Raw genomic sequence first — 14,205 nt, 5'->3', positions numbered from 1 at the left:
AAATCCGGCTACTAGGCTTTTAGGGGATTGCCATCTCCAGCAGAGCTCAAAATTGTGCTGAGACTTTTCAGGTGACATTGCCATACTTCTATTTCCAATCCAAGATTAAACCAGGGAACGGACGATTTATACATTTGGCAGAGCCAAACTACTTTCACACCTGTCGAGGACTGAGAAAGGGTTGATTTTCACTGACCTTTTTAAAGAAAAACCCGAAGGAATGCTTTGTCCTGTGCCAGTACAACCTGAGTAGGAAAAATATATATCTGTAATAAGACTAGAATCGAGTTACTAGAACTTTTAACTAGATGTGTGACTGGGTCTGAGTATAGGTAAAAAGTAGGTCAGCTGTGCCCTAGTTTCTAGCTTCTTCTTCCTCCTGCCTGTCGCACCAGTTCTTCTATCCTCAAGTGCCTTTGACGAAAAGCTCATTGTGTGATTCCCCCCTCCCACCATGTTTGTTTTCACAATTATGTGAAGGCACAAAGTGTTTGGATTTGGGTGCTTGGCAGACTGTGAGAATCACGTACGTATGGCTGTGAATGCTTCTTCAACAGTTTTGCTTGGCGATCACTTTTTTAGGGAGTTTCTGCAGCTGGTTAGCCCTTATGTAACTATACTCCTTGGGAATAATATGTATCTCGAAAAGCCCTACTATAGTTCCCCTTTACCAGCGGTCATTTAAAGTAACACTTAAGGGAAATGCATGCAAAGGAACTCTCAATGGGTTGTTGCTGGTTTTGCTACATTTCTATCCTTTCGTTCTTCCACAGAGCTCAAAGCAATGCCTATGGGTCTCCCCGCTCCATTTTATCCCCACAACAACCGTGGGAGGTAGGACAGGCTGGGGTTGCATATGCACCAAACTTTTAAAGCACCCCCCCAAAATACTGGGAACTATAGTTTACCTCTCACAGAGCTACAATTACCCACACCCTTAACAACCTACAGTTCCCAGGATTCTTGGGGTAGGGGAATGTGCTTTAAATGTTTTTTAAATGCATGGTGGATACACAGATGGAGAGATAATTGCTGGTCGAAGGTCACCCAGTGAGCTTCATATGGCTGAATCCTGGTTCTAGTCTAACATTCTTATCACTATGCCACATTGGTGGGGGTTTTGTTGTTCTAACCCAGAAAAAAAATTACGCTCAGCTATCTTATTATCTTTTGATTCTGGGTGGCATCATTTTAATTCATTAGGGCAGTAGTCCAGATAAGCAATCAGAACAAGTCAAAAATGGGTGAGCGCCATACCTGTCAAACTTGGTATTATCTGTAACCTAGATCAATCATCGCTTGCTAGATAGTTACCAGGCCAGCTTCACCCTTCTTGTCACATTCACATTGCAAAGGCACCCGCAAAATTCATTGTGTAATTGTACTTTCTTCATCAAGGGTGGAATTGCCCACATGGTGCTCCTGCACAAGCCCATTGTGATAAATATGACAGTGTTTGGAAGGCTGGACTCTTAACAAAGGTGAGGGAAATGCCGTTCAGCAAGCCTGGCCACCTACATTGTGGTTTCATTCTAACATACAAATATTTAGAACAGTTCAAGAATGTCAGCATCTAATTTCTAGTGTCTAGTGTTTGGATGCTGACATGCTTTAGCTGTTCTGAATCTGGATGATGAAATCTTCAAAACAGCTTTCAGGTTACTAGATTCAAGTCAGGATGCAGCAGCCTTGCAAACATTTGCCATCAGTGCATGGTTCAATAGACCCGCCGTGGCCTCCAAGACTTAATGGCCATGTAACATCTGAGCAACAAGAAATGTCTGTATATACAAATGGTACAGAGGAACAAGACTGAATGAAGGTTGCAGGATATTAAACATGTGCACACATACAGTACAAGGGATACAGTGGTACCTCGGGTTAAGTACTTAATTCATTCTGGAGGTCCGTTCTTAACCTGAAACTGTTCTTAACCTGAAGCACCACTTTAGCTAATGGGGCCTCCTGTTGCTGCCGCGCCGCCGGAGCATGATTTCTGTTCTCATCCTGAAGCAAAGTTCTTAGCCTGAAGCACTATTTCTGGGTTAGCGGAGTCTGTAACCTGAAGCGTTTGTAACCCGAGGTACCACTGTATTAAAAAGTGGGCCAGTTTTCAATCCCTGTCTCCAAAGGCTGACTTTTAATGTGGTGATCTAAAGAAAAAGCTCTTGAGAACTAGTCTTGTGAATTAGAGAGATGTGTAGCAGTTGCTTCAAATAGTGGAAGGGGGAAAGAGACAACACAACCATTGAAAAGCATGTTGCGAAATTATTTCTTTTGCTAAATGGCACTGTGGATAGCTTCATGCCTAGGACAGAAAGCATTAGAAATTGCAAGGTAGGGAGCATGAGCCAGCAGACTGCAGTGTAATGTTTGGTGGAGTTGACAGGTCTGTTCGAGTAATTGCTTCCAGCAAGTAGATGCACGAAGGAGAAAGAGGAGGAGGAGGGAGGAGGAGGAGATTGTGGTACTGATTTGCTTTATAGCTATACCCATTGGTTCCCTTTATGGTGTTCTGTGGATCCCATGCTGGGCCAATGGAAGGATGGAGGAACATGTCAGAATAAGAGTAGCAGTTCTGAGCAGCATTTCTTCCTGGTTTGCAAGACCCCAGGTGAGGGCCAACGGGCATAAGCAGGAGCAGCATTCCTATAGGTAACTGAGTGGGAGGTTCTAGGGTTTTAACATCAGAGCGGAGGAAAATCCAGACTGACTTCACTGCCTGCAGATCAGCTATTAGGAGTGGGTGCCCAGGGATTTGCCTCACCCTCTGGTGTTCGCTCAGGACCAGGGCTTATCGCCAGTCACGTTGCCATATGGCTGCCACTAATCCAAAAATTACAGTTATCTAATCCACAATGTGTCCTCTCCCATAATAACTCTGTGTGAACAACTTCCAAATGTTTGGATTATCTGATGAGACATTCGGATAATGAAGAGTGCTCTCTGTATATTAAGACATTTCAAAATACCCTTTCAAGTCAGCCAGACCTTTTCAGTTGATTTTATATGACATCAAAAATAATTACAGCCATCAATGTTGTTCTCTATAGCATCAAAAGGAGCCTTGCAAGGTGTCTGCCAGTGCTCCCTAGGGTGATTTTAGTTCCTTATGCTTGTCAGAACCTCTGCAATAATTTCCCTCCCAATCTCACAGGGCTTTGAAAAATGACCTTGTCTTGAAATGACTAGATAACAAAGGGGTTATCATTTTTTTTCCAAAAGGGGAAAGTTCCTATAATAAGAAAGTAATAACATGAAGTGTATTGATTTCTCATTCCATGTCTGCATTCTAAGTATATGTTACAATGGTCCCATGCTAATGTTTCTCAACAAGAAGTTGTATTATTATTATTATTATTATTATTATTATTATTATTATTTATTATTATTATTATCATTAATTATTTATTGAATTTATATACTGCCCAGAGGACTCAGGGCGGTTCACAGAAAAGATCACAATATATAAAAATCAAAAGAAAAACTATAACCCAATAACACCCCCCAAAAAGAGCCACATTTAAAAAAGGTTATAGGGTATAGTTGTAAGAGTTCATGAAAAAACATGACCTCCTCCCAAGGAGATCTTACTCTCCTACATATGCTGAGTATTTCCTCTTGGTGCATATTTGCATATCTGGCTTCTAAAGAACTCTTAAAGCACCCTCTGTTAAACTTTGCCCCCTTGTTTTTTCATCCTTGCCTGGCTCTAAACCTGCAAGAAAGCAGCCCCACCCATGCCAAGCACAGCTTCTGCCATTCCAAGTGATATTTCTTACAGCCATCGTTTGGCACTGTATACAGACTCAACACATTCCTGTGCACAGTAAAATATTATGCTTCCTGGATCTCAGCACGCCGTTCACTTACAGGCCATATCTGCGAGAAACAGTTTTGCACAGAGTCACACCAGGGAAATTGACCTCTTCACAGGTTTGGCAATAGGGTGAAAGTGAACGAGACAATGTTGGCAGACATTCAATTCACACCTTCCTGGTTCTCAGAAGGCAGCTCCCTGGAGACAGTTAAAGTCAATCTTGTTTTATTTTGATTGAACATACTGTTCAAATCGGAACACTTTCAAAAGCCTCAAGGAACCACTAAGGCTGCAGAAGCCTCTGATTCTTCACTATGGGACATAAAGTACTCTCTGTACCATACCACCACTTATGCCCACTTAGGCTTGCTGAAATAAAATGAAACAAAAGCAGTTTAAGTACTAGTATATGCATGTTAAGTACCGGTACTTTGCACCCTGCCCAGTAGAGAATGCTCTCCATTCTGCAGAGATCTATTTTGCAAGGATCGGGAAGAGCGAAAAGTTGGGTCTGTGAAACCTAAAAATAAGAGTGCTGCACCAAATACTATTTTTACTTTTTGATCAGCAGTAGCGACTTCCATGCAGTATTTTCTTTCTGGCTACAGCAAAGATTCATCATCTTTCCCCCTAACTGCTGTTTCTTTCTCTTTCCTGAATTAGCCACATAGATCATCCCAGCCAATGACAGATCATATAATAAATGAGAAGATGTCATAATAGGAGGTAGTCAATCATATATGGTTACATGACATGAGGAAAGTGAATGCAGTTGAGAATGAGGGCAATTGAAAGCAGTATAAATGAATGGAACCCCCCCTCTTCTTTTTTACAAAAAAAATAACGCTAAAAAACTTTCAAGCAGAAAATAAATTCTTGGCACTCCTGAAATGGTTCACACAAAGAAATCTGAGAATCATATTGGTTTAGCCTTAAAGGAGGGTGGTGAAGGAATATGTTCTTGCATACTACAGATACATAAGAAGAATTAATTGTGGACTATATCAAATATTAATTCATCTTCATTTTTGTGCAGTTTCCGTGACCTGACTTTTTCTTGAAAGTTTAGGTTAACAAAAATATTTGGACCCTGTCAAAAATCTTTGAGACTTCCTTCCCAGAATGTGATTCTCAAATGCTTGTCAGAGGTCACATTATGTATTTTCTCAGTATTTGGGGGGAAATTTATCTCACTATTCTGCCTTGTCGTGTTGGACCACTGCTGTTCCTGTTGCCTCCATTTCTACTGTTTCATTTTAAATGTCTCTTCAGTAAACAAAAAATAAAGTTGACTTCATGTGCTGACTTCATCCCATAGCAGGGGAAAACACACTATCGAAACTTTCCAAAAGCCTGCTGAAAAATTGACACTAATTTGAGAAACTGCTTTAAAACAGCAAAAATAGTGACATGTCAGATGCTGTTTTGTTAATTAATACAATTAATTAATTAATTAATTAATTAATGCAATGATTAAAGGTGGGATAGGGGTTCTTAGACACCAGAAGAAATGTAAATTGTCCAGTATTTACAGTAGTGGTGACTTTTGAAGTTCAGGAACTTATCATCACATCATCCCCAATTGCCATGTTTAGAAAAAACATAAACAGTACTTAAAATGAACCCCATGGTTATGACTTTCTTAGCATTGCTATGCTTGATTGGCAGCTAAGCTCCCAGGAAATATTAGTTTCTTCAATTCTCTTAAAGTCATTCAAGTTTTAGTTTATTTTTGTAAACAAAACAGCATGCTAGGCTCTCATAAAGACCTGTGCTCAAACCGAAACACATGTGATGCATACAGATTTACACACAGAGACACAACTGAGATCCACACATATATATTCGCACACTCATAAACACATACACACCAAAGAGCAGCGCTATATTGCACAATACCTAATTTATTAGGATCAGCGTGGCTGCAATCCTATGCATAGTTGGTGAACCTGGGAGCAAGCCCCTTCGAACTCAGTGGGTGCTTCCTTCTGACTGCATCGATTTCAACTTGTAAAACACATTGAGATTCATGAGACATTTTAAGCCACCTGTAATGCCTTTAGCTTTTAATAAGAAAGCAGAAGTGTTGCTGCTTAAACTGCTTGACTGAAGCAGGAACCCCATTAAAGAAAAGTAAAGAAGTATCCATTCTCTGCTTGATCATTTTTCTCATCCTCTGACTGCTTCTGTGCTAATCTGTCACAAGCTGGAAAGTCTCCTTCTCACCTAATTCACATCCTAGAGAAAGGATGGTCCTTCCATCACCCAGTGCAGCAGCAGAATATCGTATTTTTCACTCTATAACACGCACCCGACCATAACACGCATGTAGTTTTTAGAGGAGGAAAATCTGTAGGCATGCCACCCGTAGGCATTTCCTCCATAACATGCACAGACATTTCCCCTTACTTTCTAGGAGGAAAAAAGTGAGTGTTATGGTGCAAAAAATACGGTAAATCATCGCTCCTGACCTGGAAAAAGTCCCCAAGCTACCCTCTCTTTATTTCCCCTTCCACTACACCACTAATACTTGCCTAGACTTGACAGAATATAATGCCATGCAGTTCCAAGACACTCCTCATGCTATAGGCAAAACTTTATCTTAATAATGACCATAACAATGATGCTAGGTATCAAAAACAGAAAACGCATTTTCAGAAAGGCTATAGGGTCACACTGCCAGCTTTGGGATGTTAACAGCAACAGAGGATGGATAATAATGCAGTCATGCCCTCTAAGGCCACTCAATCATTTCTGAGAAATATATTGGAGCTAGTACAGAGGTTAAGAGCATGAGCCAGAAAGTGTGTGGTTCAAATCTCACCTACGTTATGGTCTCAATAAAACTGCAGTCCTATGCCCATTTACTAACCCTGGGACTATGCCCCACTGAATCCAATGGGACTTACTTCAGAGTAGATATGTATTGTAAGTGGCATATTGAAAGTTACTGTTTCTCAGACCCAGCTGCTGCCATGTATCTGCACTGCAGTACAGCAGTGACAATATTGACCTGCCTTATTCAGCTGATGTAAAATTATTGAGATCATGTATGCGAGGTGCTATGAACGCAGAGAACTGTATAACATAAATGATTGTGATGGAAAGGGAGAAAAGAACTGGGAATTTCCCTTCCACAGACAATAACATTGCAACTTTTTCATTCGGATATGCAGTGTCATCTGAAAAATATCCAGACTTTTCTGAAAGTTCTCTGTTTTGATGCGCTGCTTTGATCAGCGCACTCCCATCCTGGATGTTCAGCCATCTCTAAATGGGAGACAGAGACTCTTTAATAATGTACAGTGGGCTGCTCAATCATGAGAGCAGGAGGAATTCTGGCATACACAAAAATTGGGGCATTCATCAACTGTTACCAAAAAGAATCGAAAAGTTTCTTTAGATCTTTAATGCCTAGGCAGAGAAACAAGACTTTGCTTTTTAAAAGTCTTCTAAAAAAGAAAGCCTTTCCTCCTAAACACAAGTAAATTGCAGGGAACTCACTTTATCTAGCCAAGATGAACAAAGGGTTTGGAAAGAGCAGAACACAAGGGAGCTTAAATAATTTAAAAGATGGTGCTTTAGACCCATTAAATCCATTCTCTCCATGTGAAATATATACACTAACGTACGAAGGAAGAACCAGCCTTGAATCAAAGGAAAGGAGAAAGAGGAAATCCAGCACTGACACGAAGCTAATGACACAAAGAGAGAGATGCTCCTGGATGAGGCTTCCTGCACAAGAACTGCCTCCGTGTATATAGCAGGGTTCACTCCCTTTGCTTTCCTTCCACAGCCAAGGATCTTGCCCATTCATTACAAAGAGCTGTTGGGGTTGTTATTAATGTGATCTAGATCAATTAACATTGGATCAAACAGGGCCAGTCCAAAAGATAAATCCCACTGCTGTCTCAATGAGATGCCAATGGTTCACCTAGATATAAGAGCGTTTCTTTGGAAGTCTTCTGCTGCGAGGGTCTTCCTTGCATGCAACCTTCCCTGTGTGAGCAAGAGAATAATACCCTTCCCGTGCTACTGATGAGACACATAAATCATCTGCTGAGATAAAAATACACTCAACTCCAACGTTGCCACCTTCTCACAAACCCCTGAATATATACGCTGCAATATTTTCTTATCTTTCAAAGACATCCTTTCCCCCCTCTTTTAAAGGCACAGATGGGATTTGCCTAACTTGTTCTTCTTCAAAATTAGCCTCCAAAACTGGCCTTCACAGATGACTTGTCTTGGAATGTAGCTCAGTACACCACTGATGTTTGCAGGCTAGAAAGGACAACCTGCTATTATTGACGTGAGAGAGACTGCTCAACATACAGCTCCCATACAGCTATGCATGGTATGCCTGTTATGCATGCATTGTAGCCTCCCAGATGCTCGGTCAACTTTCAGTCCCCATGGCCTTTCTTACTGCAGCCATAAAAACAAGGGGACGTTTCAAGTACCTGATGTGCCACATACAGTCTGAGAGCCACACTACAATTTTCATACACCCCAGCCAGCACAATCATGTTGACTGAGGCTGGTGGGAAGATTAATCCAAGACATCTGGATGGCACCAGTTGGCAAAAATTAATTTAGACTTTTGATAGCGCTGTGCTTGTTAGATTCCTATGCACCTTACAGGTGGCTTACCAAAATAGATTTAAGATGCCATTTTAAGGTGCCATGTGTTTCTTTGTTGTTTTTATAGTAGTAGACAGTGGTGTATAGTAGGAGGAGCACATAGTCAAGATGGAGAACCTGTGGCCCTCTAGATGTTGTTGGACTCCAACTCCCAGAAGCCCCAGCCAGCATGGGCAATAATCTAGGATGATGGAAGTTGTAGTCTGGTTACACCTAGAGGGCATCAGGATCTCCAATCCTGGTTTAGACTATCTAATCTCTAAGCATGAAGGAATGAGTTATTTTCCACTCTTTGGGCCTTCAATTCACCCCCTGATTATAGAAACCAGGGATGTCACAATAAACCATAGTTATCACTAACATGGGGAAGTCTGAGGCGGAAGGAGGAGGAGAAGGCATGTTTTTGTGATTAGGGTTGCTTGATTATAGTCACCCAGCCATCGTTTGGTGATTGAGCCTTTTTCCACCTGAACATGCAGCAGAGGAAAGAGGTATATGGAGTATTCTAGCAGCAGGATGCTTTGAGAAGCTGGGCTTTGCAGAGCCCAACCCATCATGAAAGGGACCTTCCAGAAAAACTAATTGCTAGCTAGCAATATAGTTATCAATCATCCAAGAAATTAATTGTGCTACTCTGAGAGCGGGGCAGAGGCTATTTAGATAAGGCTACAAAGGCAACATCTGTCCAGAACCCTCACTCTGGCCTTGTGAAACTTGCCAGATAACTGCTCCCTTCCTTCTCTAAACCTGCTACTTAATGCCACTGCTGATGTCTCCCCACCCACCACCCACAGCAATCCTGATTGTATTAAAGTTTCTACCACAGTGCCTTGGCTGCACTAAACCTCCAATATTCAGTTTCTGCTGTGGTCAAATAATAATATTATCATCATGCCTGAGGACGATGTGGTGCCGTCTGAAGGATAGAATGCAGGAATAAACTAGTCTCTTATCTACTACTTTTGAATGATCTATTTGAGGCAACATGCAGAGAATAGAAGCAGTGGGGAAGAGAGGGTTACTTCCCCCTCCCCTCCATATCACTTTGCTCAGGAGAGTAAGTTATTTCTCCTCCCCTTCCTTAGTCTGTTTGATTATAAGACTAATAGCTCTGTTTGTGCAACATTGGAGGGTACAGAAAATGTGTGTTGAGAGGACAGCAAGATCAGATCCCAGACCTCTGCATGTTGAGCAGAACATCTGAACAGTGCCTGCATAGGTGCAAGTTGTAAATGTGTAGGATTTCTGTGCAAAAGGCTGCGTTCATGATTGCACTTATGTAATCTACCCCTATACAGTTGTACATGTGTTGGATCCATTCAGGCCTTCCACTGGAAATGCAGAGTCTGGAGTGGGGCCAATAGGTGTGAATCCAGCTCCCCAACCCTTTCCTGCATTCGCTGCACATTCAGTGTAACATGAGCAAGACTAGAGCCAGGAATCCATAGCATGTTCCTCATGGTTGCTTTGGACATGGTTAGACAGGTTGTCAAGATAAGAGCCATTTTGACCATTATGAACTTCCCGGCATTGCAAATGACTGGTGGGAAAGGACACCCCCCCCCACACACACACTTTTTTGTTTTGTTTTTCTTTTGCCAGGAAGTATCAGTGAAAAGAACGGCACATAACTTGCCAAGTGTTTTTTTCCTCAGCTTCAGAATCAACACTGTGTGATTTGCATCGTGTCAAAGTGCATTCTAACACTGTTTACTTTCCATTCCCTCTGCAACCCGTTTTAGCATGTCGCTGCTGTGTACTATAATTAGGAAGCAATTTACTGAAATGTGAAAAGCTTGACAACCTGAGGACTGAAAAAGTAGTGTGCAGAGGCAAACCATTTGGAAGGCATCATCTGATGCTAAGTTTTAGCTCAGGGGATGCTTCCATACGGTGGATTTTGTTGTTGTTGTTGTTTAGTCGTTTAGTCGTGTCCGACTCTTCGTGACCCCATGGACCAGAGCACGCCAGGCACTTCTGTCCTCCACTGCCTCCCGCAGTTTGATCAAACTCATGCTAGTAGCTTCAAGAACACCATCCAACCATCTCATTCTCTGTCGTCCCCTTCTCCTTGTGCCCTCCATCTTTCCCAACATCAGGGTCTTTTCCAGGGAGTCCTCTCTTCTCATGAGGTGGCCAAAGTATTGGAGCCTCAGCTTCACGATCTGTCCTTCCAGTGAGCACTCAGGGCTGATTTCCTTCAGAATGGAGAGGTTTGATCTTCTTGCAGTCCATGGGACTCTCAAGAGTCTCCTCCAGCACCATAATTCAAAAGCATCAATTCTTCGGCGATCAGCCTTCTTTATGGTCCAGCTCTCACTTCCATACATCACTACTGGGAAAACCATGGTGGATTTACTGTAGGATAAACTGCTCATCCAACAACTGCTGTTCATTCACAAACATTTTTCATACCATTTACATGAAATCATCATCTTCAAAATGCCAGCCTATGTTTCTTCTTCTTCTCCATCTCCACCTCCATTATCTCCTTCTTCCATTTAATCTGGACTTCCTCTTCCAATTTTTAATGTCTAACGTTTTACAAATTTTATGTGTGGGGATATAAATAAGAACGTTATTATTATTATTATTATTTACATCCACGTCACTGCTAATAAAGCAGCTCTTTAGGGCATATTTTTGGCGGGTGGTTTGTCATATGTTTTGGTGGGTAGCCCCTAACACTACACCCCTACTTCCAGGAGCATACCTTAACATTTTGTGTCAGACAACAAACAAAGTAAGTGTGCTTCTTCCACATAAGAAATACAATTGGCTGGCTGTGCAGCAGCAGCATCTAACACTCACATGGGAATGCACCACACTGAGAGCACCCCAGGTGTCCTTTTAATTATGCATTCATGCTTATTTCTACTCCTGATGGTATCTGGGCAGCTAGATACAATACTGCTTCCAATACTGTTTGCACCTGGAAAAGTTTCTGGGTGGTCCTATTGCTTTGTATCCAGACAGTGCATGTTCTATAACTTCCTGCTGTAATCCTGTAATTCATTATACCACAACTGTCCTGGTTTATTTTATTTTTGTCCTGCTTTTGTTGTGCTGCAGTTGAAGATGCAATAATATCAAGGAAGCACCACAGAATAATTAATAAAGCAGAATTACATGTTGATGGTCCAATATAAATCCACCACTATTGCACTATTAGTATGTCAATGACATGCTTCAGGGCACGCCCACAAAACAGCGCCAGACTGAAGGGGCCCTCAATTGATTGTGTGAGTTGACACTTACATACCCTCCAAAATTTCTCCAATGACAATAGGGACGTCCTATTCCTCCATCATCATCATCATCATCACTTTATTATTTATATCCGGCCTATCTGATTGGCTTGCCCCAGCTATTCTGGGCGGCTTCCAACATACAGTGGTACCTCTGGATGCAAACGGGATCCATTTCGGAGCCCCGTTCACATCTTGAAGCGAATGTAAGACGCGACTGCGCATCAGCGCGTGCGTGGGTCACGTTTCACTGCTTCTGCGCATGCGCGTGACATCATTTTGAGCACATGCATGAGCGGTGAAACCCAGAAGTAACGTACTTCTGGGTCACCGCGGAGCACAACCTGAAAATGCTTCTCCTGAAGCATATTCATCCCGAGGTATGACTGTATTAAAAAACATCATTAAACATTAAAAAACTTCCCTATGCAGGGCTGCCTTCAGATGTCTTTTAAAGGTTGTATAGTTACTTATCTTTTTGGCTCTGGGGTCGCATAACTCCATACCCTCCAACGAATCTCTGATGGGCATTTGAAGGAAAAGTGGGACATTCTGGGATCAAATCAGAAGCCAGGAGGGCGTCTGTAAATCTGGGACTATCCCTGGACAATAGGGACACTTGGAGGGACTGCACTTGGAAACTTAGGAAAACAGGAAAAAGAGGCCAGAGCAAGCTGCAGAAGTGCAGAGAGAGAGAGAGAGAGAGAGAGAGAGAGAGAGAGAGAGAGGTTTTTATTTAATTTGTAACCAAGGAAATGACTCAAACAGAAAGAAATGGGAGAAGATTAGCAGGTGTGTATATGCAGGGGGTGGGTATTGTTTTTGTTTGTTACTATGTTATGCATTTTTATATTGTGAAATGTCCTGTGATCCTCAAATGAAGGGTGGTATAGAGGTTTAATCAATCATAATCATATTTATGATTGACCAATGACACTACTGGCAGTGGCTGCCATGAGGCAAACATTTTCCTGTTTTCTAGATTCTCTGTCTTATATTTGAAAACTCTCACCTGGTAGAGAGCAGGTACTGTAACTGCACAACTAAAATGAAGCTATTCTCCAGATCTGTTGTCTACTGCAAGGTAGAGGGACCAAGGCATTTTTTAGCTTGACGACCAGCGTTGAAGAAGAAATGGAAAGGAATAAAACTACCTCCCACCAAGAAGAGTGAATGGTTTGTTTGTTAAATTTGCATGGCACCTTTCCACCAAACGGTGGCTACCAGCAACAGGGTATGTGTTATAAAATGTAATGACGTGCCATAAAACAGCAAAAAACAAACATAAAAATAGGGAAGAAAAACAGCCAATTCAAAAAGATTACAGAATATCTCCAGTACATTGCTTCTATGCTCAACTCTTTTGCTGCATATCTTCTTATCCTGAATTGTTCTTTTCAACAAGGTTGGAGCTCGCCACTCATAAGCTGTTTTGCCAAAGGCAAGGCTGTGTGTGTGTTGCAATTCATTGGGAGCGCAGAATAAGCACTGCATGTGGAAGTGGCCGAAGAATCCACACCTAGAGAATCTCCACTTTTTCTGTTGCTTTTTCCTCATACCTTAGCGCTACCTTGTAAATTGCACCAATATAATAGTCTGCTCCAAAGAGGGATGTTACACACAACACTGTTGAGAAAAATGAGTCCCACATCAGTACACCTCTTAGAGAGCCACAGTCAGTCAGGTGCTCCCCTGCGGTGTGTACTAATACGAAGCCCATGCTTCAAAGTGCCTGATTTTAAATACAGTACTGTCCACACTCTGCAACACACTGAAGATAGTAGACGGAAATGGGCCGAGTAATCACTCTGAAGGATGTGTAAAGGTAAAGGTAAAGGTACCCCTGCCCGAACGGGCCAGTCTTGACAGACTCTGGGGTTTGTGCGCCCATCTCACTCAAGAGGCCGGGGGCCAGCGCTGTCCGGAGACACTTCCGGGTCACGTGGCCAGCGTGACAAAGCTGCATCTGGCGAGCCAGCGCAGCACACGGAACGCCGTTTACCTTCCCGCTGGTAAGCGGTCCCTATTTATCTACTTGCACCCGGGGGTGCTTTCGAACTGCTAGGTTGGCAGGCGCTGGGACCGAGCAGCGGGAGCGCACCCCGCCGCGGGGATTCGAACCGCCGACCTTTCGATCGGCAAGCCCTAGGCGCTGAGGCTTTTACCCACAGCGCCACCCGCGTCCCTCGAAGGATGTGTACATGACATCAAAAGAGCTGAGGTGAATATTGCTCATCCACAGAATGTAGAAAGCGAGAGGAGCTAAAATGTCCTTCTTTAATTAAAGGAATTTAGCTTTTTTTTCAGCCACACTCTAATGGTGGTAAACCCGCAAAAATCTACCCTGTTCTACCCTGGCAGGGAAGCTTGAGGGGATGCAGTAAACTAGGCAAAACTCCAGTTTTGGTGAAGGTAAGTAGAAAGTAAATGACCCACACAAAACAGATCTAGCTGGTGGAAGAGTCAGCTTCAATTGTTTTGTTTTAAGGTAAG

At 42.4% G+C, this 14,205-nt stretch overlaps 1 protein-coding gene across 4 annotated transcripts in view; it reads left to right on the top strand.

The window, feature by feature from the left end:
* Positions 1-14,205, top strand: part of SH3RF2 (SH3 domain containing ring finger 2) — a 79,930-nt gene that overhangs the window by 2,011 nt on the left and 63,714 nt on the right. The gene's annotated exons all lie outside the window — the stretch shown is intronic.

The sequence above is a fragment of the Podarcis vaucheri genome (assembly GCF_965113315.1).
Source record: "Podarcis vaucheri genome assembly, chromosome: 2".
Classification (NCBI taxonomy): Eukaryota; Metazoa; Chordata; class Lepidosauria; order Squamata; family Lacertidae; genus Podarcis; species Podarcis vaucheri.
The sequence above is the reverse complement of the archived record's forward strand: the minus strand, read 5'-3'. Positions and strand labels throughout refer to the sequence as shown.